Source organism: Bison bison, unplaced genomic scaffold, assembly GCF_000754665.1.
Source record: "Bison bison bison isolate TAMUID 2011002044 unplaced genomic scaffold, Bison_UMD1.0 scf7180017864516, whole genome shotgun sequence".
NCBI classification, from domain to species: domain Eukaryota; kingdom Metazoa; phylum Chordata; class Mammalia; order Artiodactyla; family Bovidae; genus Bison; species Bison bison.
In genome coordinates, this window is record NW_011495069.1 from 10628571 (window position 1) to 10633827 (window position 5257).

General features: G+C 47.5%; 1 protein-coding gene across 4 annotated transcripts in view; it reads left to right on the forward strand.

Moving 5' to 3' along the window:
* RCC1 (regulator of chromosome condensation 1) overlaps window positions 1-5257 on the forward strand; it is a 21040-nt gene that overhangs the window by 3543 nt on the left and 12240 nt on the right. For 2 of the 4 annotated variants that reach the window (XM_010830174.1, XM_010830177.1), the window contains exon 2: window positions 1568-1718. The exons of the other annotated variants lie outside the window; for them this stretch is intronic. The gene's annotated coding sequence lies outside the window, so the exon portion shown is untranslated. The remainder of the gene's footprint in view (window positions 1-1567; window positions 1719-5257) is intronic. 4 annotated transcript variants of the gene reach the window in all.

A 5257-nucleotide genomic window follows, 5' to 3' on the forward strand; every position in this document is an offset into this window, starting at 1 on the left:
GAGAATTTTGAGCATTACTTTACTAACGTGTGAGATGAGTGCAATTGTGCGGTAGTTTGAGCATTCTTTGGCATTGCCTTTTTTTGGGATTGGAATGAAAACTGACCTTTTCCAGTCCTGTGGCCACTGCTGAGTTTTCCAGATTTGCTGGCATATTGAGTGCAGCACTTTCACAGCATCATATTTCAGGATTTGAAAGAGCTCAACTGGAATTCCATCATCTCCACTAGCTTTGTTCGTAGTGATGCTTTCTAAGACCCACTTGACTTCACATTCTAGGATGTCTGGCTCTAGATGAGTGATAACATCATCGTGATTATCTGGGTCGTGAAGATCTTTTTTGTACTGTTCTTCTGTGTATTCTTGCCACCTCTTCTTAATATCTTCTGCTTCTGTTAGGTCCATACCATTTCTGTCCTTTATCGAGCCCATCTTTGCATGAAATGTCCCCTTGGTATCTCTAATTTTCTTGAAGAGATCTCTAGTCTTTCCCATTCTGTTGTTTCCCTCTATTTCTTTGCATTGATCGCTGAGGAAGGCTTTCTTATCTCTTCTTGCTATTCTTTGGAACTCTGCATTCAGATGCTTATATCTTTCCTTTTCTCCTTTGCTTTTCACTTCTCTTCTTTTCACAGCTATTTGTAAGGCCTCCCCAGACAGCCATTTTGCTTTTTTGCATTTCTTTTCCATGGGGATGGTCTTAATCCCTGTCTCCTGTACAATGTCACGAACCTCATTCCATAGTTCATCAGGCACTCTATCTTCACCTTAGGAGACTGTTACTGGAAGTTGACTCTGTATCTGACTTACTGAGATTGTATCTCACTCTTCTTCCAGACTGTGAACTCCTTGAAGATGGAAGCTGTGTTTGTCTATTGGGGAGTGAGGGGTGGGGACAAAGACTAAGACTTATACCCAGCCCAGACTCTCGATGTCTAGTTAAGAAAACACACCCAGGGACTTCCCTGGTGGTCCAGTGGTTAAGACACCACATGTCCACTGTAGAGGGCACAGGTTCAATCCCTGGTCAAGGAACTAAGAGAAATTAAAGAAATAAATAAAACCAGAGTGGTTAGAGAGGAAGTCTGTCCAAAGGACTGATTTGTGCGGTAGAAAACATGCATGTGGGTCATGGGTGCAGGGCTCCACCTTTTAGAAGGTGCCTTCTCATCCCCCGCATTGCCTCCGGGATTGTTGATAGACACCGCAGTGCCTGGAGTCCTCCCTTTGAGAGACGAAGACTCTCAAGTTCAAAGGGGACTCAGGTGGGCTGGACTTAAAAGCTGGCGCGCTCTGTACCGCGGCATGGAGCTGTGCTTGTGGTCCTTCCACACGTGCTTCAGCAGATCTGTCGCCCGCCTGGCCCACTCTCCCAGGCCCTCACTGCTTCCGTGTCTCCCCTTTGCTCTCACCCACCGTCTTGTCCCTTTCAGCAGGCTCCCACCCTCTGCTCCTTGCCTTTGGCCAGGTTCATAGGAGATCCTGGGGAGCCCTGTCCAGGCTGCCTCGATCACTGCCTGGACCATGACCTGCCTTTAGCCAACTGTTCTTTTGCTTTTAATTTTAGGTATACCTGGATTCCATTCCTGGCTCTCTTTTCCGGCTGTGCCAACTTAAGCAAGTAAATCTACTTCTCTGCGCCCCAGTTCCCTCAGCTGTTAAATAAGAGTGACAGAGCCCTCTTCAGCTTGTTGTGAGAAGTTAAAGGTTGTTAGAAGGTAGGTGTGGCCAGTGCCCCAAAGAGACTCATCTGAAGGAGCAGACTGGTTAAATAATTATGATCCAAAGTCTGTCCTAATTTCTTGGAGAGAATGATTCCTTTAGGATTGAGAGAGGGATCCGAGGTAGTGTACCAATGGAGGCAACTTTGAGTAGAAGTTCTTGCAGTAGGATAGGGCTGGGGTGGGATGGAGACGCATTGGTATGGAGAGAAGAGTAAGCAGTCTAAGACTGTGAGAAGGGAGGGTGTGACAGATAAGATGAGCCCAGAAGTTGTGTCAGTACCAGACCCTGGAGGTCTTTTTAAAAAGATCATGAATGGTAGATTCTTTTTTTTTTTTGGTTAATGATCCATGACACCGAATACCTCCTATAGCCTTTGTTTTTCTGTCTCCACTCCAGGCCTTTCCCATAGCTCAACCCAACAGCAGCACCAATGTGCTGATACCATTCTGTTTTGTTTTGTTTTGTTTTTCACTTAACTTCTTGTTGTGAGTACTTTTCCAAGCTCCTTCTCAGTCTCCCTCCCCAGCAGAGCTGACGGCTGCAGGTCATTCTGATGAGCTGACGGGGAAATATGCCTTTGGCGGGACAGGGCCCCAGACCCAGTGAACCAGTGCCAACCTGGCCAAGGGTTATGAGCTGTTTACTGGAAAAAGTGGGTCCCTGGTGTGTCCCACACTCCTTAACCCATCCAGCTCTGCCACCTTAACATCCCTTCTTGATCAGTTCCTGCACACTTCACACTTGACAAAAACCTCTCAGTCTCTCCACCCTGTTTGTCCCCCAGTCTTCTCAGTAACTGGAAGTCTACCATCTACCTAGTCACTTAAGCCAAAGGCTAGGAGTCCTTGTGTTGGACTAAGTTCATAGGGGGATCAAAGGGGCCCTGCCCAGGATCCCCTGGATTTTTTAGGATGAAATAGTCATTCTGGGTTCCTCCCCCACCCTCATTCCCTACATCTAATCCACTGGCAAAGCAAGCCTGTTTCCTAAATTGTGTATTTTTATTTGTTGCCTCAGACCAAATCATGTCACCAACTTCTCTCATTTGGATGCTTGCAATCGCCTCCTCTTCCAGTCCCTTCCAGAACAATCGTTAATGAGACAGTCTTCTTAACGCTTGTCTGTTTTCCCTGCTAGGCCTTGTACGACCCGGCCCCTGCTCCCCTTGTGCCTCTGATCCATCACTGTCCAGCTGCAGCCCTGCTGGTCTCCCCAGGTTCCTGAGCACATCACATGCTTTTGTCCAGGCCTTCCCCTGCTGGCTTTCTGTGCCTAGTATTTCAAGTCTTAGCCCAGATGTCACCTGTCTGACCTATATCTCCTCTCCTATCCCAGTTACTCTCTTTTTTTTTTATTGTGATAAACAATTCATAACATAAAATTTACCATTGTAGCCATTTTTAACTGTATATGGTTCAGTGGCATTAAATACATCTACACTGTTGTGTCCCTGGAATATTCCTACTATATCACCTTGCCTGTTAAGCAGACCACACTGTCTGTAATAACACTCTCTCTGCGTGCGTATGTGTTTCTGTCTGTAAGCTCCATGAGAGCAGGTGGAGGGTTAGTTGTCTTCTTCCTTGCTACCCCTGGTCCAGAGCCAAGCAGTGGTAGTAAGCATTCATGGCAGTATTGGGTCCATGCTGCTAGGTACCGTGTGCTTGGCACTGCAAAACCCTTCGCAGACATTTCATTCCATCTGGACAGCAGCCCTCGAAGTGGTCATTGCATCCCTTTACATGAGGATACACACAGCTCAGAGAGGCCAAACATGGTTGCGCAAGCAGGGTTGAGCAAACCACAGCTCTATCCCTGATGCGAAGAGCTGACTCATTGGAAAAGATCCTGATGCTAGGAAAGATTGAAGGCAGGAAAAGGGGATGACAGAGGATGAGATGGTTGGATGGCATCACTGACTCGATGGACATGAGTTTGAGTAAGCTCTGGGAGTTGGTGATGAACAGGGAAGCCTGGCGTGCTGCAGTCCATGCGGTCACAAAGAGTTGGACACGACTGCGCAACTGAACTGAACTGAGTCAGTGATGCTATCTAACCATCTCATCCTCTGCCGCCCCCTTCTCCTTTTACCTTCAGTCTTTCCCAGCATCAGGGGAAAGCAACTGAACTGATCCCAGTGAAGGTGCATTTCTAGTGTGGGAAGAGGGGTCTCAAAGAGGCTGGTTGGAGGGGAGGAGTTGCTACCCTGGGAGAATAAAAGTTGGGTGAAACATAGAACTGCCACCTCAACAAAGTCAAAACTGGGCCAGTCTCAGCCTGTAGAAGCTCAGCCTGCAGAGGCTCAGTCCACACAGCCGTGGGGCATTCTAGGCCTTTGGCTGCTTCCTTGTCTTCGGCACTTTGTTCTCCTCCCCCAGGTCAGCCAGCAGAAATGTGCCTGGAGGTTCCAGGCCGTTGACCTCATGTTCATATACCGTGGAACGTGGAACAGGGAGCTGGAGAGGCTCCAGAGAAGGGTTCTTAGAATTCTCTTGCCATTTATAGCCTTGATTAAAGTCTCCATCCCTTTTCTATAAAATGAAGGAGAGGTGGTTAGATTAGATTAGCTGTGCCTAAGCACTATCTGGAACAGACCCTAGATGTTTAAACACTAGCATTGATTTATTGAGCCCTTGCTGCTAAGTCACTTCAGTCGTGTCCGACTCTGTGCGACCCCATCAAGCTCCCCCGTCCCTGGGATTCTCCAGGCAAGAACACTGGAGTGGGTTGCCATTTCCTCCTCCAATGCATGAAAGTGAAAAGTGAAAGGGAAGTTGTTCAGTCATGTCCGACTCTTAGCGACCCCATGGACTACAGCCTACCAGACTCCATCCAAGGGATTTTCCAGGCAAGAGTACTGGAGTGGGGTGCCATTGCCTTCTCCAATTGAGCCTTTACCCTACCCTGTAATTGTATGTGTGCATGCTAAGTCACTTCAGTCATGTCTGACTCTTTGCGACCCTATGGACTGTAGCCCGCCAGGCTCCTCTGTCCATGGGATTCTCCAGATCAGAATACTGGAGTGGGTTGCCACGCCGTCCTCCAGGTGATCTTCCTGACCCAGAGATCGAACCACCCTGTAATTACTTTTACAGTATTAGCTCATTTAGTCATAGTCATAACAATGTGTAGGTACTATTGTTGTTCAGTTGCTCAGTCATGTCTCTTTGCAGCCCCATGGCCTGCAGCACGCCAGGCTCCTCTGTCCTCCACTCTCGGAATTTGCTGAAATTCATGTCCGTTGAGTCAGTGACACCACCCTTACAGCAGAAAGCAAAGAAGAACTAAAGAGCCTCTTGATGAAAGTGAAAGAGGAGAGTGAAAAAGTTGGCTTAAAGCTCAACATTCAGAAAAACTAAGATCATGGCATCTGGTCCCATCACTTCATGGCAAATAGATGTGGAAACAGTGGCAGACTTTATTTTGGGGGGCTCCAAAATCATTGCAGATGGTGACAGCAGCCATGAAATTAAAAGACGCTTACTCCTTGGAAGAAAAGTTATGACCAACCTAGACAGCATATTGAAAAGCA